The sequence below is a fragment of the Haemorhous mexicanus genome, chromosome 3, assembly GCF_027477595.1.
Source record: "Haemorhous mexicanus isolate bHaeMex1 chromosome 3, bHaeMex1.pri, whole genome shotgun sequence".
Taxonomy (NCBI): domain Eukaryota; kingdom Metazoa; phylum Chordata; class Aves; order Passeriformes; family Fringillidae; genus Haemorhous; species Haemorhous mexicanus.
The window spans coordinates 58790820-58813527 of NC_082343.1; the positions used below are offsets into that span (position 1 = coordinate 58790820).

At 42.5% G+C, this 22708-nt stretch overlaps 1 protein-coding gene across 4 annotated transcripts in view; it reads right to left on the reverse strand.

Moving 5' to 3' along the window:
* Nucleotides 1–12273: 12273 nt before the first annotated feature.
* The window catches only part of MTHFD1L (methylenetetrahydrofolate dehydrogenase (NADP+ dependent) 1 like), a 150612-nt gene continuing 140177 nt past the window's right edge, over nt 12274–22708 (reverse strand). The window contains exons 28-29 of one of the 4 annotated variants that reach the window (XR_009485829.1): nt 14504–16612; nt 12274–13398 (exon numbers count right to left, since the gene is read on the reverse strand). The gene's annotated coding sequence lies outside the window, so the exon portion shown is untranslated. Of the gene's footprint in view, nt 16613–16735; nt 19589–22708 lie in introns of those variants that run through there. The other 3 variants (XR_009485828.1, XM_059841977.1, XM_059841976.1) reach the window with 3 other exon arrangements.

Consider the following 22708-nt stretch of genomic DNA (forward strand, 5'->3'; position numbering starts at 1 on the left):
GCTGTAATGCCTCTGGGGTGCACCCATCCCTAGGCAGGTCCAGAGGGTCACCCTGTGCTAGCAGTGCTGGCAGCTGGGGAACTCTGTGTGTGAGTGTGTGTGTGTGTGTGTGTGTGTGTGTGTGTGAGAGAGAGAGAGAGAGAGAGAGAGAGAGGGAGACACTCAGGCCAGTAACTCAATCTGATGTGAGGAGTCACCTTTCTGTTTCTGAATCACACCTAAACCCTTTGGAGAAAGTAATCATTAGGCTACTTGGAAGGGTAGGGGCCACTTAGCATGACGGTGAAACACAAAGCTGGAGAGATAAGAGGTAAAGATAGCATTTACTCATCATTCAGCCCATCTGGATTTGGTTTATGGTACACATTCCTCAGCATCTGTACTAGAGACCAGATGATTTCCTTGTTTTCCTCAGCCTGTATCTCAGCCACCCACCACTGCAGATGCAGTATGCTGTGTAAAATCTTTCTTTAAACTCTGTGTCCAGGGGAGTCACTTCCAAACACTGCTGGATAAGGATTCATGTAAGGACTGAACAGCATCCTGCCTTCTTCCCTGCTGTTGCTGTGCCTTTTCTGCCTTTATCCACTTGCACACAGAAGCACATTGAGCAGGGACTAAAATCTAAAGTAGGGAGGATGCATCCCCAGTGCCCTCCCTCGTGGGAGGTTTGCCAAGGCTGGCCAACTCCGGGCACCCCTCTGCCTGCTTCTCTCCGAAGGAGGTGCAGCAGAGGCTGCCTGCCGCAGCTTCATCAGGTGGCTCATTTGGTGTTGGAGCAGCTGGTGCTGGGCCAAACACCATCAGCGTCCTGGTGCAGGGCCCTGAGCTGGTGCCTGTCTCAGCCTTCTTCAAAAGCTGTCTCTAAGGGATGCTGGGCAGGTTTTTTGCTGAATGGCGCATTGCCTCCAGAAGCTGACAGAGAGCCAAACCCAGCAAAAACACAATGTGCTCTGACTAAAGTGACACAAATACGATGCCAATAAAGTTTGTACATCCAGGGGACCCGGCAGTGCAGGGGGGTAATGACTGAACCATGGTGGACCCATGTTCTGACCCACTTCACAAACACACACCACAGATGTTGCTGGTCAGAAACCCATTGAAATTCGGGATCAGGGGAGTGGTGGTTAATGCCTTCCTTCCCTCAGCTATTGGCAAAGCAGGATTGCATCCACAGGCAACATTTACCCTGAGTCTGCAATATGCAGATTAAAGGGATGATAGCCATCGTTCAGAGTCCTTCACCCCTTGGGAATACTCTGAAGCAGTGACTCACACACCCACTCCCACTTACTGCCTGGGCTACTGTGGGTCTGCAGTACTTTTATCAGCCTGCTTGTGTTGTTTACAACTATTTGAGGTTTGAAAATGCCCTGCTAAATGAAATACAGAGCTAAGCTGAGAAAATGCTAAACAGATTCCTATTCTGTAATTGGCTGTATTTATGGAAATCTAAATCATTACCCAAACCAAAACTTTTTCAATAATAGGATTAAAGAACGTGTTTATATTTTGACTTTTTGCATTTAAAAGCAAGCAGAAATTAATGTCAATGGATTAATGTTAAAGGATACATGAAAGAACATATCTGTATCTCTGGCCAGAGATGAACGGAGAGAAGGCATCACAAAAGTGACATTACCACTCCTACAGACCTAAGGACACTGTTACTGTGTTATTGAAACCCAAGGTGTCTGAGACCAGAGAGACTCTGTAGGAGCTATAACCACCAAGTGTGAGGGTGGTTTGTCCCAGTGGCATAGCACAAGCTGGTCAAAATATGGCTCAGGATCAGCAGGTTAAGTGATAATCACATCTACACTTATTTAAAAATAGCAAAGTCTGAGGTCACTCTGCAGGAACTGGTGTTACAAATGCCACAAAGAACAATAAAGACCTGTGAGTCTGGTTATAAAAAGAGCAGTGGAAGGAAAGAAGGCAGCAGAAAGGTGGAGATTTATGAAGACTTCTTATAAGGCATTATGGTGAGAGCAGGGAGAAAAAACAGAATACAGGTAGAAACACAGAGGGTATTTTTTAACCTCATCTCTGACGATGCATGTGCCTTGCAGACAAGTGATTACTCCAGCATATTGGTAAGGTCACGTGTAGACAGGTACATACATCTGCAGGTATCCTTTCCCATTCAGTGCTATGAAGTACACGTGTACCTTTCCCTGTAAATGCAGCATCCTGTGGCTTTTATTGGTACAAATCAAGATTGCTCCATTTTGCAGATATGGTCCTTTGTGTCTACTTACAGCAACGCCTGTGTTTTATTAGGCTGTTGTGTGTATTTTATAGAGGCTGTGGTGCAGAGATCTTTGCCACTAGCAGCAGGAGATGGGGATGCTGTCAGTTTGTATGGCCAGCATAGCAACCTTAGGTAACTGAGCACTAAACTAATCATCTTTTTCCTGTCCTGCGGTGATGTAGGGCAGGCTCATCACATGATGCAGCAAGCAAGCGAGCAAGCACTGCTGGCTTGAAAAAAAGGAAAAGAGATGACATGGTGGCGGCTTTTTCTCACTGAGGTGAGATGGTCGCCTACCTTTGCTGTGTTGAGGCAGGAGATTTGGTTATAAAGCTAAGTGAGAGGTGGTGATTGATTCTCAGCTGGTGAGGACTTGCTGTTCAGCCTTAAGCAAAGCATTTACCCTTTTGTTCTTGCTTGTTGCCACAGCAAAAAGGGAATATGGGAAATTTTTTTCTGGTCGTAGATGCACTGTTAAACAAAACTGTCTGTGAGATGCTCTGAGAGGATAAGATGTAAAATGCTTCAGGATGGCCAGTGTTGTTAAAGGATTGCCGAAGGACAAGATCTTCCTGGCTGGGAGGCTTTCAAACTTCATTGTGAAGGCTTCAGTGGAAATTAAATACCATCCCAGCATTTAGGGTTTGCTCCCCCTGCTTGAATGATGAGCTCAGTCCTGCGGACTTGTCGAGCACTAAAGCATGGTGGGGCTGTTGCTGAAACCCCAAACAGAGCAGGAGACAGAGCTGCTGCCTGCTGACAAACCCTCTCCTGCCATTCCTCCTCATGGGGACACGTGGAACAGTCTGGTACCAAACTCCAGTTGGGCTGGAGAGAAATGGGGGGCGGGTGTGGGGGGAGTGGGAAACTCTTCCCCTTTCTGTCTGTTTTAAGGCAGGATGTGAGAGTGCTGCCTAGGCTTTGTTCTCCCTCCCTGCCTGAGCATCTTTGCATAAAGTCCCTGTGATCAATACTGATTAACTGTCTTCAGAAAAAAGGTCCTTCCTTCCTTTGTTTCTCCTGAGATAAGAAGCATCCCGATCCTGCCAGCCTGCCCTGTGGGAATTGTTAGATACTTTGCAGACTGTAAAACCAAGTGATAGCTTTTGCACTGGACAGTGCATAGCTGTTTAGACAGGAGCAAGGTTTGTTCTTCCTACTGATACAGATGAGAAAGAGGATGAATTATTGAGCTGAGAATCCTTTTGTTTCCAGGTGTTGTAGTAGATCAGGTAAAAAAATATCTTTGCTGCAGGTCTGGCTTTTCTTAGTCTTTAGGCTTTGTTTAAAACTGGTAGCACCCTTGGGATTAGTTAATATTTAATTTAAATGGGAAAAGAAACTAAAGGCAGGCCACAACAAATGGTTCTAGTGCACAAATCTCATCCAGTGACACAGCAGCTGAGAAACAAAGCCAGTCACCCAAGAGCAGCAGTTAAATGGTGAGGGATGGAGCTGGAGTTCACTGCCTCAGTGAGATTTATTTCACCCTCCCAAGGAAAGCTAACCTTGTGAAAAAATAAAACAGTAAATACTTCTTTCTCCTGGCTGACAGGTTACTGCTTCTGAGAAGCAGTGGTTTATGGACAGCAAGAGCAGCAGACAGACTGCAGCAAGAGGTGCAGCAGAGAGAAAACGGGAGATGCTGTCAGGAGAAGGGAGGGAGAAGGAGTGGGCAGGGCCACCCTTTCCAGCAGGAGTGATCCTGCAGTGAGGGGAGAACATGATTTACATTAAATTTAACATGGCTGAAAACTGCTTCAGTTTGGAGGGCTGTGGTGATGTGGACCTAGAATGGGTGATATCATTCTCCCTTCTGCATCCCCCCACTCTTGCATGCACACAGCTATGAGCACCAGCAAGGTTTTAATCTTGATTTTTGAATGCAAGTTTTTCCTTATGAACTGTAATATTTTTTCATATGGGTGTATACTTTGTTTTGTCTTTAAATGCTATGTTTATTTGATTTTCCATCAGGGCTCTTCAAGTTAGACTATTATTTTATGTATTGGTTGGGGTTTTTTAACATTACAGCTATAATGGAACCCTCGTGAATCTCACACATGCTAATATAGAGGCATTTTTTCCCAGTTTAAATGATACTGTAGCATCTTGGCACATTTGGAGGTCAGGCAGTGTGGCAACATGATGAAAACTCCTGTTAAATGAATCATTTGTCCTTTTGTAATTGGGCTTCTTGGCACATCTTGCTGAGAAAGTGAGTTGCTTCAGCCCTGAAAAACTCAAGTTCACAATGTTCACTCAAGTATCAAATCAGTATCTGTGCAAAAGGGGAACAAGCATTTGTGATATTAATTCCCTTCTGTCTAGGCGCAACTGATACATCTTCTTTTTTATTTGCCTTTTTCTTTCCCTGCAGCAATGTGCTCTCTGTTACCTGAGTAGGGCAGAATGAATGGGCAAGAAATTCTAAATCTTTACCCAAACTTGCAAAAAGGCTCAAAACTACAATGGTTTAACTGCCATTGTTGATTTGTGAGTCTTTGCACTTGGTAAATTTGGCCCAAATTTAAGGGAACTCAGTGCGAGAGGTCGCTTATGGGATACTTTTGATGTAGGAAAAGACTGGAATTTTCTTAGAGCCCTCTGCTATTGGAAGAAGTTTGTATAGGTATTTAAAATTTCATGTCCTCAGTCAACCTTCTGGGCCCTTAGAAGCTTGCCAGAACTGGAATATGGGCTGTCACTCTGTCAGAGAACATTAAGCCAAAGTGCAAGCTATTTTCAAGACAGAAATAATAATTCACCCCCAGGATATGGCAACTTGAGCAGTGGTTCCATTAGCAGCCTGCCAGGGTCTTTGGGTCTTGTGGAGTCTGTGTACCACTGTGGGTGCTAGGCCAGCTCTGGAGGATGCTGCAGCCACAGGTCCTGTGGATCTGCCTCCTCCCTTGCAGTGTTCTGAGCAATTTTTAGTGGTAGTGAAGAAATGGGTGGGGGGAAAATACCAGAGAGAGAATAATGCTGAGTGACTCTTCACTTAGGGTATTTATTGTGAGCAAGAATAATAATCCATTCATCTTTTTTCCTCCCCTCAGTGACTGGAAAAACTAGTGGTATTTCGGAGTCCCTTGTTGAGAAAGACTTCAAGGGTTTTATTCAATATTTTCAGAATCTTCTAAGGAAATATCTCTATATTGTTAGGTTGGAATTAAGAGGTACCACTCACAATGAGCTAAAGTTTGGCTTGCTTATTTATATTCCCATTAGTTATATTTTTCATACTCCCATTAGTCATATTTTTTGTACTCCCTTTTTTTAGTTGCTTATTAAAATTGGGACCTTTAAATCCACTTTTCCATCACATATAGTACCTTTTTGTTACTTATGTTTTTAGGAAGCCCCAGACTGACTTAAACTTCAGATGTGGCACTGCAGATACAGCTCATACAGTGTTGCTGCAGCTCATTGGGTAAATTATTATGTGGCCTTAGTTTCATATTACATTAGACTAAAGCCATAATTGCTGGTAATTCAATACGACAAAGGAAAGGAAACATCATATTCAGCAAATTAAGCTTCATATGACGGCATTACTTACGAAATGAACAGTTGGTCAAGGACTTTCAGGGACTATAAATAGCAGGAACCTGTACACCCAAAGAGTGGAGTTTTTAGTGATGGAAAGCAGAAGCATTGCAGCTACTGCCATAACAAGGCAGAAAGAGCCCTTCAGGAAGTATCTTTCAGGGCTGAAGGGTGAAGTAGGTGGATCACATTCATTGAACCTCCCAGGGGATGGGTTTTCTTTTAAAAATTTCCGTACTGCTGATCAGTGAACAGCAGTGCTTCGGGAGTCACTGGGGTTTGCTCTCAAATTAAAGTTCAATAATATTTCTGGGTGAAAATCTGCCTCTGCTGAGAGTGGCAGAGGAGCTTTGCTATTGATTTGGCACAGATGAGGTCTCACCAAGCATGGCAGGGGAGGGAGGATCTTCTTGACCTTTCTTTTTACAAACTGAGGATGTAAAGAGAGCAGAACAGGTCTGCACCAAGACCCTTTCCAGGACTGCTGAGCTCAGTGAAAATTGTTTTGCCTTTCTTCACATTTCCCATGCTGAGGGCTCGCTGGGTGTCTGGAGGTGGCAATGCAGCAGGATTTAGCATCACCAGGAGTCTCTGGCCTGAGCTGTGTCCTTCCAGAGAGCTGCCCTCATCCCCACATCCTGCTGCCCACTGCTGTTGATGGGAACTCTCGTCATGCCTTTTCTGAGGAAAAGGATTGGGTTTTGCCACACTGTGGATATTTTAATCCTTCCTGATTTTGATGTAAAAATTAAAATCTAAATGCTTGAGTTTTGACAGAAAATTTGGCTTCATTGTGAATTTTAGGTTTTTTTTTTTTTTTTTTTTTTTGGTCTGGTTCAATTATTTGTCCATTAATGTCAGGCAGGAAAATGTTTTTAAGAGTATTCAAAAAGTGATGGAAATCCAACCATTTCCTATAATTTCCCTGTGGAAAACATAAAAAGCTGAGAAAATAAATCCTCCCCCATTTCGAAATGAACATTTGGAGATCTATTTATTTCCATTTTTCATCTTGAAAAATAAATTTCTGAAATGTTTTGTCCTGTCTGCCAGATACTTTTGCTTGAGTCACGTATTTTCTCTAAATAAAACCCCCTCAAACATTTGACACGTCCTGTGTAAGCAGCAGCAATTCTTACGTGCCTTTGATAATAAAGACCTCTTACCTACCAGCAGTGACTGAGGAATCTCTTGGAAAAGAATCATTCCCATCTTTCAAGAACAATATTTTTTTTAATCTTATCTTAGAGTCTTGGATCAATAGGATAAAATCAACATAAGTCTTTTATCAAGCCTATACATTTTATCAAAGGGCTGATCAAGAGCTGAAAAGGGATTTGGGTCAAAATCTAAGCAGAAGGATGAAAGACCATGAGTTGTGACATGTCTATCTCTGCCAACAACGTCTATGTTCAAACAAAAGACCTCATTCCTGGTAACCTTGCCATTGATTTATCTTTAAGCACCTTGTCTGTCGTCCCACCTTCCTTTCTTCCCCTGATTCCAGCAGGGCTGGGTGGGTGTCAAGGGAAGGGCTCCAAACGGATCAATAGACTTTGGATCAGGCTATAGGTGATTACAGGGCTGTAGTAAAAGATTTTAGGTAACATCTAGGGTGTGTTCAAGCCAGCTTTCTTACAAGACTAGGCAAATACACATAATTTACCATCTTGTATTTTTATTTCAGTATGAAAATGTCAGCTAAAACTCCAATTTACCTTTGCCTTTCAGTATTTGAGTTGCAACTGTGTTTTATCCTACAGTGTATGGTTTTGAAATGTACTTTTTAAATTTAAAATATTTTTTTAAAAGCCTCATTTTTTCTCATGTCTCAAACTGTGCTCCAGCAAAGACACAGAACTACAGAAAGGTGGTTTGCAAATTTCTCTTACTCTCAGCAATTCCAACAGGCAACTGAAATGAGCCTGGCATTGCTTGGTGCACACAGAGACACCAACCTGCCCTGCTGTGTCTCTTGCCTTCCCACCACATAGAAACAGCTGCAGCGTTTTGTCTCCTCCAGCAATTCCCCTGGGCCCAATTCTTTGCTCTTCCGTCTCCTCAGTCCCTCAATCCTGTGAACAGTAAGTGTTTGTCAAGCTGGCTTTTACAGTCACTAAATGGTTCTGCAATAAACATCAGGATCATAATTAAGATGAAAATATTTTCCCTTCTCTGTGTCCTCAGTAAACTGATAGCAATGCTGTAGGTCAGTGTAGAGCTACACAGCACACCACACCTGAGCCAACCACACAAACTGGATTTTCCAAGCCTGAAGTTGTGTGATGGATCTTTTCCCACCTTGCTTTCTTTGTGTGCAGCTCACATGCAGCAGCATTTTTCTGTAGTAGCAGCAGTAGCAGTAATGAAGACCTCGGATGGTTTAAGTGAAAGGCACAAGTATGCCCTGAAGAGCTGCCAATGTTTGCTCACCCACAGGTGCAGAGGCAATCTGGCCTCTCTTTAAAAAACAGCTCCTGAGCCTTTCACCAGAGGCAGCCCAGACATTTCTCACCAGTGCAGCTCTCCAGCTGCTCTGCAGCATTTACCCAGAGCTCTGAGAAGCTGTTCCATTATGCCCTAGTAGTGTCCAGGTATTGATCACAGATAAAAGATTGCTAATTACACACATTCCCATGATTAAAACGTTCAGGCTGAAATGCTGTTTCTAAATTATTCTCTACACAACAGAAGCACTTCCCTGTTGTATCAGACCAAGGTGCTCCCTCCCCAGAAAGAGGGATCCATGGGTCCTGCAGGGGAATGTGTCCCTGGAGGTGCCCAGGTCCTCCAGGGGCACAGGGAATGCACAGCGCATGGCTGAGGCATTGCAGAGGCCAGTAAGCAATAACACCAGCTCTGCTTTCCCAGGCACCACGGAGCAGATAAACAAGGATGGATCCTCTCTTACGTGCCAAGAAAAGTAATGTAATTATTAATCTCATTTCCTCAGAGAGAACAAGGGGTGATTTATTTGGCATTTTACTTCTATAACACATTCAGTGTGTGAATTATCCCTTGGTTTTATACCTTTCCCTTGGCAGCTGCCTTGCACCACAGAAACACTGTAGAAGTCTCATCCTGGCCACAAAGAGAAGTGACCAGGAGTGAATGTCTGGGTCTGATGATCACCTCCCATGGAGTAAAGCATGGCTCAGCAGCCTGTGCTCCTGGGGGAAGAAGAAACCATAGGGACACAGGGAGGTCCCCTTGCTGGGGCATGTGAGAGGGACCAGCCCTGGGGATAGCACAAGGCTGCAGTTCTGGGAAGGTGAGGGTCAAATCTTGGTGGCTGGGCTTTGGCAGGCTCCCAACAGTGGTGGGGAAAACAGTAATTTGAAAAATGATGCCAAGATTAACTTTCTTATTGTTCCAGGAAACTGTAGTTTCTTAGTGTCCATCCAAGGACTTGCAAGAAAAGTCCTGAATTTGTCCTTCCACTATGGGCAATGAATAGTTGGAAATTGAGACTTTTGCTGTGCGTTGTTGAAAATTTGATGGAGAACTTTCCTTGCTAAAATAAAGTTGATGTGATTTGAGTATCAGAGCAGCATTGAGGTCCTGAGCTTATTTTCTCCTCTAAACTCATTTTTTGCTGACTCTCAGTCTGTACAGTTTAAAAAGTAAGTGAAGTCAGGTTGCCCTGTTTTGAGTATTTTCTGTTCATAAGATGCAATAAAGAGCACTGGGTTTATCCCCTGTTCATAGACCCATTTTCAGGGCTGAGTAGGGCCCTAACATGTGAGACTGTAGCAATTAAGGATTTTATGAACATTATATTGCTTTGCAACAGATTTACAAACTTAAAGCAATAGGACTCCTGATTCTAAAATACAGCAACAGAATTGCAACCAGAATTATGAGTTAGTTAAAATATTACATGTAATGAAAGCATAGCCTGGCAAGAAGTGAAATTGGAAGGTTTGTTCCTCATAAATTTCTACATCACCATGGAAAAGATGTTATCTCTCTCCTGTGTCCATTCCACTTCACCTCTCACTGTCTCTCTGCTTTCATGAAATCTATAGTCATTTCCTTGTCTGTCAATTTACTGCTTAGGGACTGATTCAGTATTAGGGGATGGACAAACATGCAAAAATATCATGGTCAAATAAAATCAATTTCCTTGAGAAAGAATAAAAATAAGGCTAAGAAGCCCCTTCACTACTTAGTAAGCCTTGGGATAATTTAATATATGCAAATGTATACAAAGTGCCATGGAGGATATAAATTTTATTGAACATTAATTGGAAGTGATCTGTGGTATCACACAGAGGTGGGAGTGAGCAGGCCATTTCCAGTTTGCATTTATGTGTGTGAAATGTGTGCGTGTGCACACAGCCCTGGCAGTGATTACCAGTGCTGAAAGCAATCACACTGCAGCTGACAAGTCAAAGATCAAGTACAAGTTTTTTTGTAAAATGGGGGAAATCCTGCTTTGAATAACCAATGACTTGACCTTTGTCAGCTGTTAGTCTAGTTGGTAGCAATTATCCAAAGGAGATTAAATTATCAGTCTCAAGGCAAGGTACTTTGCATTTTGAACAAGACCCGGGATTAAACACAGATACTTTCTGAATGCCAAGGGAGTTTCCAGCAGGATAACGATTTCAGAGGGAAAGCACACTTCCGTGAGTAAATTGCAGCTTTCTTCCCCTTTCCTTGTTCCTTTTCCTTAGCTTGAGAGCCCTGAGGAAATCTTACCAGAGGCTGGCAACAGCACTGCAGGCTTATCCAGCAGGCTGCAAGTGGGACAGAGATGGCAGCCCTTGCTGTGCTTGCAAACCAGGCAGGTGGTGTGAGTCCTGTTCTGGGTTCACAAACACCTGTGCGCCAGGTCATGGTATTTTGTGGTTGGATGCTGATTTCTAAGACCTGACACCCATTCTTGAATACCATCCAGAGTCCCAGGTACCGTCCACCTCCTCAGGGGCACCAGGCATTTCCCCAGGGACACAGAGGGCAGCCTGCTCAGGCTAGGCTAGGGGACAATTTGCCTCAGGGCTACCTGTGGTTCCATGACTCATGGCACTGCCAGGACAGCTGGCACAGTGGGCAGAGCTGGCTACATGGCAGGATTCAGCCATACCAGCTATTCCCAACAACCCTACTTAGCAGTGGAGTTGTTCCTGCTGCATGGTCCCACCCACCCTGGGGCAAGGCTGCCTGCATGGGCTGAGGCACCCAGAGCTGGCAGTTTAAACCCATCCATCTGCTTTCACAGGAGGGGGCTGTGGAGGGGCTGCAGCTTTGATACCTCCACTGGGCAAGGGTAGCTCTGGCCATTGATCCAAACACCTAAGTCCATCACACACTGTGAGACCAAAACTACCAGGTAAGGACCAGGTGTGAGTACATATTGCAGCATATGCTGCAGTTGAGACAGCCACAATGCACAGAGCATCATCATACAATTTCAGAAGGCTTCAACTCATTCAGAGTAACACCATACCCCTTCAGAAGGCTTCAAGCATCTGCCCATACAGGCCAATATCACCTCAGAAAGCTACAAGTACCTATTCCTCTTGTTCTTCAGCCCAACCTTTTATGTCCCTCACCTTATATGCATTGCACCTGTGTGTCCCTTTTGAGATTGGTCAGTGCACCTGGGCACTCCATGGCTCATTGCTTTCAATACTGTTCACCTGATTTTCACAGCTGCAGCCCACTGGGGATGAGGCTTGGCTGCAGCCCCACTCCCAATTACCCCAAACTGTGCACCTACAGGTAGGCAGCACCTGCACCTGCCAGACCTCATTATTACAGAGACACTTAAAGCACCTGAGAGCTGGTAGGGTAGAGTGAGAGTTGTTTCCTTTGGGTGTTTAGGCTTTTTCTTCTTGTTTTTCCCCCTCAAGTGCTTTGAAGTAAGTGATTAGGCTAGTGCTCTGAAAGTCTGAAGGATGTGACTTGGACTGTGACAACTCATCCAAGAGAATGAGCAGGTTAGTGGTCTTAATGTGGCTCCTTTGAGGGTTGTAGGGGAATAGCTGTTCCATGCATCCACAGTCCAGGGGACTGGCTGGTTCTGGCTGCCCTACCTTTGCAGCAATCCTTTGGTTGCTGAAAAGCACATTGCATGAATGAACAAGTCCTTCAATTTACAGCTGCTAAGCAGCCCTACAGCATGTGAGCTAGTCCCTAAATCTGTACAGGAAAACACAAACTTACTTAAAGAAATTTTGTTTAGTAATAAATCCAATGTTAAGCATGTGGTGGGACCTGGTGAGCTCCTTTCCATCCTGAGTAGTTCTGTGTAAAAAGTGTGGATAGGGCCAGCATCTGTACCAGATCTGAGTGAATATTTAGATTCTAAAATATTTTTATTAGATAAAATATAAAGTTATAATCTGCTGACTCTATACTGGATTCCTCACCTCTACTGAAAATATATATAAAAAAATCTATTTGCCTGCTGGGCACTGGTATTTAAATAAATAATGTAGAATTTAAAGAATGTGCTTGAATTTTTGAGTCCAGCATTTAAGTTTATAAATTTTGGGAGAGGTTTTTTGAGTTTTTTTTTACATCTGTCATGCACACCTTTCCACATAGTAAACACCAACATCTTCACCTGGTGGTGGGCTGCAGGTAGCAGGATTTCCCCTGTTTGTAAGGTGGGGTGCTGTGGGGTGCTCTGGCCAGCCCTTGGGCTTGGTGGCATGATGGCAAATGTCTGCAGTGAGTCCGATGATCCAGTGCTGATTGTGTCTGCAGTGTCCCCAGACATTGGTTTCAAGATCCAGGCGAGTTTTTTTCCTATCCTGCTGCAGCAGATGGCTGTAAACATTTCTGTAGCTGTTCAGGCTCAAGTCAGGCTGGTTGAAGCAATGTAAAATTCTAGGTCAAAAGGTGAAATGCTGCTAAATTTAAGGTTCAGGTTTATGTAGATGAGTAAATGATTACTTGGACTATTTCCATTTCAGTTGCACTAAGTAAGGTATGGCTCTCCCAGCATGTCTCCCTGCCACAGCTGGGTTTCACAGCCACTTTACTTCAGGAGTTCTGCAAAAGGTCCTCCCCAAACGTGTTTTCCCAAGTATGCAAGCCTAATTGCTTCGGTGCATCCAGGCTTGTCTCTCTAAATGTTTGGATTTGGCTCTGTAGGTTCACTTTATCATCCCTTATACAGGATTAAACAGGGTGTTCTTCTGTCAGTTTGTTCCTACCACTTGTCGTCAAACAGAGGAAAAACCTGAGCATTAAAGAGGTTTGGGGTAAGAATCCATTTGCAGATACACAAATATATTTGATGGGATCCTCTCACTGTGAAAGAGTGAGGTTTTGAGTCTTTTTTCTTTTGTCAGAGCTTAAAGGGACAAAACTGGAATACCAGCAGAAAAGCAGTGCTTTAAGGAATCATTTTGGCACCCAAGTACTCTTTCCCCAAGCACGGTGTTGGATGAGGATGCTGTTGGTCCTTTCCAAAGGGTTAGAAAAAGAAACCATCTGTCTTTTAAACAGCTCGTGAAATTCTTGGTTTGATAATTGCAGGTTGTCTGCACGGCTCCCAGACGTGTTTAAATCATACTGGGTATAACTCTTCCATTTCTGCCTCCAGGCTGGTGTGTGGTTTGTTTGTTGCTGAGTTACTGCAGTTGTGGGATAGAGATGTCCAAATTTAGCCAAGGTGAGGTTATCTGTTGCAGTTACCTGCCACAGAGGAGGCACGTAGGAGGAGGACTCAGTAAATACAGGAATCTGAGCCTGGAGCCTCCCCCTCTCTGGGCTTCATGGCAATTGCTGCCACCCCTCTGATCCCCGGCAGTTGCTGTAGGTAATGCCAGGCACAAGCTCAATGCAAGATCTTCTTCCTGTCTCTGGGGACTGGTAATCCATACTGTGAGGTAGAATTGATGGGAAACACCTTTCAACACCTTGCTATGAATTGGCTCTTGGTCATCTCCAGCAGCATTAACTTTCCAAGAGCATTATTATCACAGAAGCTATTTTAGACTTTTTTTTTAACCAACAACATTTTTCACTTGCTGGTCATCTCTTTATCTACTATTTCCTAGTTACACTTCAATACATTGTGCTGATTTAGTGTATTTCTTTAATATCAAATTAGTATTAAAAGTTCCCTTTTCAGCAGCAATTTGCAGTTAAATGGAGTTTTGCTTTATATACAGCCTTCTTCAGAACTATTGGTGCTAAGTTATATACTGCTCCACTTAAAGGAATTTTTTATGTGAGATTTAGTGAAATTACTTCTTAGACTTACCTTGATTTACAACTGCTTTCATACAAATCTGCCCCAAAAGAGTGAACTTGATTCCTATGCAGAGAGAGGCTACACTATACTTTGTTCCTTCATTTACCATCTTCATAGTTTTTCTTCTTTAATTATTTATCATTTCCCCCATACTATTGAGAATTCAGTAACTTGAATACTTGGCTATTACTGACAGGACTGAGGTTTAAGGTCTGCCTGACCTTCAGTAGTTCAAGAAGCAGAATTAGATACAGGTTTCATCCTGGATGACCAAGCTTTTGGCGGGTGTTAGTGTCTGACACTGAATGACAGCAATTATCATTCTAAACATGGGGGGGTGATCAACCTTTGTATGGCCCTGATGTGCAGGGCCTGGTTCATTAAACTGACACCTCAAGCTAATGTCATAAAGAGCAGATGGGAGTTAAGATGTTGGTTTTGTTGCTCTCCCCAGAAACCTCCCTCAGGGAGAGTTCACTTACCTCAAACATTTGGACAAAAACCAACAGGTTGGCAAATAGAACTTTTTCTGACTGCAAAGGAGACACCAAGGTGATGGAGATGAGCTGGAGCTGAGTGGGAATAGGTGTTGCACCCAAGCATAGAACCAGTGAAAAAAGAGATTTTGTGTCCTTGCAGAGATTGTCTGACTGAAAGCTGTGTAGGGGCTGGTCTGCTGTCCCAAGTCAGACATTCTCCTCCCCTTCAGCCGTTCCTCAAAAAAGAAAATGGAAGGAAATATCCTAGAGTTCATATAGTGGTGCAGCTACATGTCATGTACATAATACACGTTTTGTACAAATACAGCCATAATTGTATTTTTCTGGAGAAAAATCTAAGCTGTGTGTGTGATAAGAACATGCAGGGCCTGCATTATACAGGCAACTAACAAGCTGTATCCTGAAAAGCTGAAACTCTTCTTTGGCATTAAGAATGTAACTTCGACCAGATGTTGATGGTAATTGAGTTGAAAGAGCATGATGGAAATTGCCCAGTGGGAAACAATTTAGCTTTTAAAATGTCATAACTTAAACCTTGATTTAGTGTATTGCATAGAAGTGGGCATGACTTGTATTTGATACATCCTCTTTTTTATTAGTACTCGGCCAAGTCAAGTTCTTAAGGTGCCTGTGGCGTGTTTGTGGGGTGTACTCCAGCTCTGGGCTTCCTCAGGGCTAACTTTTTCTGCTAACATCTCAGCTCATAGGAACATAGAACAGTTTACCTTGGAAGGGACCTGGAGATCACCCAGTACAGGGCTGCTTTAAAAAGGTTCATCAGAGTCTTGTCCGGTTGAGCCTGTGCTGGTATGTAGCAGTTTAGCTCCTCCCAATCATTACTCAAAAGGTCTAAGTTAAAAATTTTACTGGGGAAGCAAATATTGGGGATTTTACATAAAACCTGCATGCACAAATTGATTCTTGCTCATGTTTGTGTGTATGTAATACATTACACTCAACCACATGGAGTAGGGAACTATTATTATAACCACACTTGTGAAAATATTTGAATTTAGCTTACTTTACGTAAATACCCTGGCCTTAACTCCACAGTGAATGGTAACATGTATAGCACAGCAGTCCTGTTCTCAGGACAAATGCCTGAAGGAGCTTTCAGTGTTTCCATTCCAACCTTCTCAAGCAGGGGGTCATATCTCGGCCTAAAAATTTTTCTCTAAAATATTTTCTCCAAAGAAAATTCTATGAAAACATGCATGTTTAAAGGGGGAACACCCTCCCTCACCACCCTAGTAATTCAGTGGAGGGGAGAGTTTGCACATGCCTCCCACACTCACCCCTGGCTGACTGGGTGGGTGTCAGCACGGCAGACCCATGGGCCACCAAGAACAAACCCAGGGCTTGAGACCCGTTCCATATGGGTAAGGTCCTGGCTGAAACTCTGCAGGGAAGCTGAGAAGCTGCTTGGAAATCTAGCCATGAGAAGTATGTGAAAAACCCAGTACTAATGCAAACCACATGGCTGGGACTTCATTTAGCTATTTAGAAAACAGGAACACTGTCCACTGTGTGCCTGCAAAGCTCAATTTCTTCCCCCACCTTCCCCATTTTATTAATTTGTGCTCCCAGGGTGTTTTCTGCTCTGTTATGGCCTAATGATTGAGCACCCATAATTCCTGAAGATTTTGCATCCATTGTGTTTGAATCCCACCTTGGGAAACCCACAGAAAATATTCCTGTACCTGACACTGCTTCACACAAATCCAGCTGACAACTGAGAGTGAGAACTGTCCAACTGACCCTTGCATCTGACCCAGCCTTTCACATCAAGGACCAAAGGCAGCAGCAAGATTATTTTGGGACCAGGACAGGATGTTAGCTTAGTGTGTCCTTCCCCAAGCACAAACGAACTTCAAAAGGACTGTACTGATGGAGAACCCATGGACAACCCTCTAGTGCATGGCCCTTTGTGGTAGCAGCCAGGCACCAAATACTTTCCTGGGTTCTGGGAAGCCAGGTAAGAGTCCCGTGCTTTGCTCACATCTGGCACATTACCACACCATGGCTGAGCTCCTCTCCTTCCTTGGCATAGCTGTGTTTAGCTGCAGACATGGGCATGACAAGACGAAATGACTTATGAAGAAGGAAAAAAAAAAAAAAAAAAAAGGAAAGTCACTATTTAAGTAGACAAGATCATAGAGAGAGAACAATATTAAATACCGGATGTATTTATTAATGAATTCAGACAGGCACCACTTGTGCAAACTAAACGTTAGCACACAGACTTTATTTTCATGTTCATAGCAACTGAAATTCTGGAAGCTTGAATTTCACACTACAAATGAAGAAACCTGTTGCATGTATTGGAAAGTATTTCAATGTCATTGCAGAATTAGTTCAGCAGTAGCAATAGCAAAGTATTCAGTCACTACAGAAAGCAGATCTTCTGACAATAAACAACTGCATGGTGCTAAACACACTTCAGCAGTGCAGGGATAAGCTTGGCAAGCTGCCTTATAAAGCTCTGGTTCTGCCATGTGACAATGTTGCTCAGAGTAGATGCAAAAAACAAAGGGGTCCCACAGTCACATCCATGTAACAAGTGACACACATACCAATAAGACTGATCTTTAAAAGTTTTCACGTTAAACTCGCCTGGAGGAAGCGGCTCAGCTGGTGGCCAATAGCTCGATCCCTTTGGATCAAAGGACCAAAAATGCAATAGCATGAGAGATTTTGGAGCTAGTTAACCAGATGGGGTGGGGGAAAAGCTATGACAGAAGTGGCCATTTCAGCTTTCTTTGAATTACTGAAGCTATCTAAACAATATAACAAATCCTGTGCACACGACAGTAGAAAAATTACAGGATGTTTGCAAACTCTCAACTGAATGAGCTGGAATGGTGTTTTAGGGAAAAACTGCTGGGTCAGATAAATGGTCCCAGCACGTGTGGCCTGAAGGAATATGATGGAGACAACACTATAGAAAATATCAAACAGCAGCTTGAGATGACTTATAAAACTTGTTGCTCAAACATCCACATCCATCCAAGCTTCACAGGCAATCAGACAGTGCCACATTTAGTATCCCGCACTGCATGGGGACAATTCCAGTGCACCTGCAGGGAACCACAGTGACTCCAAGAAAGGCACAATTATGTATTTTCTGAATTTCTCTGGACAAAATGGAGGGAAAACCTTGTTTATTTTTCTTGTGAGGAAGCTACTAGGAAAACTATGTCTTGAAACCACACTTATTTTCTTCCAAAACTCTTTGGCTGTTTCTTGGCTAGATAGATGAGTATGTGCAAGACCAATTTACAACACTGTTGTGTGTATGAATAGCATTGAGTTGTATTTTGTGGCACAATTTATTAGAAAATATAAGAAATCTCTCTTCCCAGCAGCTCTGAGAACTTGAATCTGACTTTCTACTTATCATGTTTGTCACGCCCCAGTGTAATTAAAGCATCCACAGTCTAGGCTGTTACGAGCTCTATCGTCTAGTAAGGATAAAATACTAAATTGCTCTAGTTTTTACACTTATCTTCACAGCAATCCCCGTGGTGCTTGAGGACCATGCTATGAATAGCACTGAAATGCAGTCAGCAGACATTTCCGTGCTACTCCAGGGAAGGCACAGACAATTAATTGTCCCCAGTTTGCTCTACTGTCCATAATTATAGTTTTGAGTTTATAAATAACAAAGCATGATTTTAAGAACCAAAACAAACCCCTCAATTACTACAGAGGTCCTGAGATAATTAAGTCTCCAAATGTGGCTCTGTAGAAGGGAACCAAGGCTACACTGCAAAAGCCCATAACATGCAGATGTGCGTAAGCAGAGCAAAGCGACAGGATGGAAAACGTCATCAGGAAAATAAACTCTCTCATCATTATTTCACCGCTTTTTACCTAAAAAAACAATGGCCTATTGTCTCGATTCACCCTATTGTTCTGTTGCATTTTTTGTTATTGAAGGAACCAACAGTCAGTCAGCGAGAGTTTCCTGAGGAGTAGCACTTTGGAAAGTTCAATGCAGTATCCTGTGCTTAAGGCTTGTTTTGCTACAGGTTTTAGGAAGAGCCAGGAAAGTAAAGTTGCTGAGACAAATGAAAGCACACGGTTTGTAATTCAACTTGTTTGAATACAAATGGAAATACTCTCCACTTTTCAAGTGTGGTCGTTAAAAGCTGCAAAATGAAGCATAAAAAAGCTGTGCCCTGTCTGCATCCCTGCTTGATAGACGTTCCTCTGTTGTTACTGGGCCGTTGTGTACCGCCAGGGAAGAACTCTAGGTCGGGAGCCAGCACAGCAGGAGGCTTCATTAGCCATGAACAGGAGCAAAACAACACTTCAGAAGAAGCAGTGCCCTGTCTGAACAACCAGCTTCACCACAGCAAGCACATAATCAGCTGGACAGCCTGTAACACACGCTTAGGATAAAGACAGACCTATGGATACAAGACAGCCATGGCTTAAGTGTTTCAAAAGATCTTTGCCCAACAAGGAAACAAATTATACATTAAAAACTTTTTACAAAATACATGCTCTGTTCTTTCTCTGTTTAATATCTTCCTTGCTTGAAGCTTGGCTGTTGCCCAAACGCATCCAGAGCAACGCTTGATGATAACTCAAAAATGTGCAGTTAATCTGTGTGTAGTTTCAGCTCTTGAATGCCAGGAGCAAAAGTGTACTTTTCAGAGAGAAATAGGCTTGGTCACACAGCATAATCATGTTTATGCAAGTTTTTAGTAGATAGCCAAGATAAAGGAAATACTTCTGTACACTCCTCTGAGAAAAGACAAAAACTCTAAGTTGAAAAACTGCTCTTTTTCAATGTCATTTTACCCACAAACAAGCGTGAGCCCTAGTAGAGAGCTTCCTGCATTACAGAGAGTAAAACTTTAGCTTCCCTTTTTTTTTTTTTTTTTTTTTAACCATACAGCTATATTTCATCATAAAAACTAGTTTGAAGAAAGAGTAAACTTTTGCTCTTTGGTCTATCTTGACATTGCTCCAGAGACACATAACAGGGATTTTTCAGATTCATTTTTTGTCTCCTACTTGCAGGAAACAGGAAAGTTGGAGTTCTTAATTTTCAGGCTTCTGAAATGACAAAGATAAGAAATTTATACATTAAAACAAGATATCTTTGCTTTCTTTAAAGAAAAAAAAAAAGCGTCACATTCTAAAATGAGTGCTTCAGTGAAATGGGATATTTTTGCCTTAACCATAATAAAAATATATAGTTATGCCATATGCACCTCCTATTTATTATCTGTGCAGCCCTACTAGGTGAGAAACAAAAATCTGTACTTGTACTCCAGCATGATACGGACTTCAGACTGTATCATATATTACTGTAGTAATTGTTGCTGACTGAAAGCTAACACTGTGGAATGAGACTAAAGGAAGTAATTTTCTTGTCCATAGGCTCAGTTTAATGGATGTAAGGGAAAGGTCTTAAAACACTTTCCATTCATATTTGAATAGATTAAGACGAAAACATCTAACAAATAGTTTGCAATTTTAGAACATCAGTTTTGGTCTCCTCTGTCTTTATGGACTTCTTTATGGCCATGAAGATGCTCACAGGCAGAGCCCTGGGATTCCTCTCAAGTTCAGAAAAGCTCAAATTATTCAGGCTGTGTATTAAAATAATTCTGATGCTGTGCCAGTGTTGAAGAGTGAGAGAATGCATCAGACACTGTGGACAGTGGCAGCCTTAGGAAGTCACAAGCAATTGAGGAGAACAATTTCCCCCTGCTGCCATCAACCCAGCTACTCAAAGCCTGCACAGTAAGAGCAGGCACCTACTGCCACAGATTAAATTAGAGGGATCCTTAAAGCTCACAAGGGTCCTTAAGAGACTTTACTTGTGCAGGTCCAGTTTGGGACTTCCCCTCACTGAGCAAATATTACTTTATTTTTTTTTTTTTAATTCCTTCCTATTGGCAGACTTGTCTCCAGGTAAGCCTTACTCTGACTGGTGCTCTCTACAGACAAGCTCCTAAGGAAACAATTTCAACTTTCTTAGTGGTTGAGTTGGTCAGTATAATTTAAATAGGACAGTGGCCAGTGACGAAGGACTAGCCAGATTCCTTTGGGTTCATTTCTGTATTGTTTCATTTTTTTGATAGATCACGTTGCTCCTACAGAGAGACTGCAATATTGTCTACCCATGTATTGGCTATTTGTCAACAGAGGAAAAACAGAGTTGACTTTTATGATAAGGTTTTTGCTTCTATGACTTTTTAGAGCATGTTCAAATGACTGGTGTGAAGTGGCAGAGAAAAATCAGAGTGGCAAACGACACCCAGTGTTTTAGCTCAGCCAGAGCCTCACACAGCATCCTGAGAAGCAGGAACTTCTGCCTGTATCTCTTTCACAGGTCTGAAGATAAGCACTGCAGAGGAGGACATTAACTGCACACTAAAACAACTGTTCTCAGCTCTACAGGCATGTTTATAATGAAATATCTGCAGCTTTTCCACAAATTTCTAAATATTTTTCAATTAAAATGTCTTAAAGATCTGAATCAGCCCTAATGTGCTGATAACACCATATTATTAGTAATATTACATCATACATTAAAATGCTGAAGAATTCAAATGAAATGAAAAAAAAAACCACCTTGGTTTGCCATCACAGAAACAAACCCACAAAGACCTCAAAAGCGTAATATCACCTACAGTGTGGGTTCACTTCAGTGTGTATGTGAAAAGAAAGGATACTACTAAACTTCTCCACAGAAAGTTGGGAGTAAAGACTACATGGGAATATTATTTCTCTCTTCTTCCAAAATTAGCAATGTACAAATCTAGCACATGAACCAGATGAATTCTAGAACTAATGAACACTTGACTACCTTGTGTGGTGCTCACTGGGCATTTCCATACTTGCAAGGCTTTTATTTAGATTCTTAAAGGTAGGAACACAGGTGAGCATGTGCCTATATCAGTGAAATTTATATAAAACCAAGCTGTTTCTTTCTTTATAAGGCTTATCTTAATGAATCATTCATCTGTCAACAGATGCCAACAATACCCCCGTAATGAAATGAAAGTAATTTATTAATACTTGGCTATATATGTTATTTCCTACCTATTATGTTTTTGTGACTTCATTAGCATTTCTTTTTATATCTGACAAAACACCATCACTGACTAAAAGCCAAGTTTAACATTTTCATTTCATGCACAGCTTCCAATAAAAGGCCTTCACAGTTGGAATGGAGTATTTTGTCTGCTTAATTACTGTTGTTCTTCCAAACTCATCAGTCCCTGGTTTGGATGGATTTGTGTAAGACTAGGCAGTAAACACCCAATTAAGCAGGCTATGTGAATCTGCATATAGATTTTACATTAGGGTTCCACAGTCATTCCAAATGATTCAGAAGCAATTACATGGCTGACACATGATGAATCAATATGTATGCATGAAGCTGCCAGACACATCATGTGTATCAGTAACAAAAATGGGATATGTGCCAAGGAGTGGTATGTGCAACGCCACCCAGCCACAGAATAGCCAGGGATGGTTTGCATACAGCTAATCACCTGTGCACACAGGTTAACTTTCAAGGTAGGTGCTTTTTACGTGTCTTGACTGGCACACACAAACTGGCAGAATCTGCTCTCAGAATCTCTCACTCTCATGAATATTGTGGCGTTCACGTGAATGTGTGGGCAAGTGAACAGTTCACTTGGTCTGGTTGGGTTGTGCAAACCTCTCCCCTCCTCCACACAACCCATCAAAACTCAGAAATAGAAAATGAAAGCCCTTTCTCTCAGTCCACAGTAAGAAAGGAGTGCTAAAGCAGGGCTGAAGCACCTGGGCACATCCACCTCAAAGCTGTGGCTGATCTGGGGCCCCATCATAGTCCTATTAGCTCATAGTAATAGTGTTGTTCTGTCTTAAAAAAGAAAAACCCTTTTGCTCTCCAGACCAATCTATTGGGGGAGAGAGCTAAGTGATGAAAGGAGAGAATCCCATGACAGGCACACATGGTTTGTTTCAGTCGGGGTTACATTCTCTCTTACTCCACTTATTATGTTAAAAGGTTAAAGTGGAGGAGCATGAAATATTTTCATAACATCTTGTATTTCTAAGTGAGGAACGTGTGCTGCACAAAATTAAAGCAGGACACCAAGAAGATTAAATACTTAGAGAAAGGGAGGAGGTGGTGGGGGAGCTGCAACCTTCGAGGAAAAGGGAGACAATCCA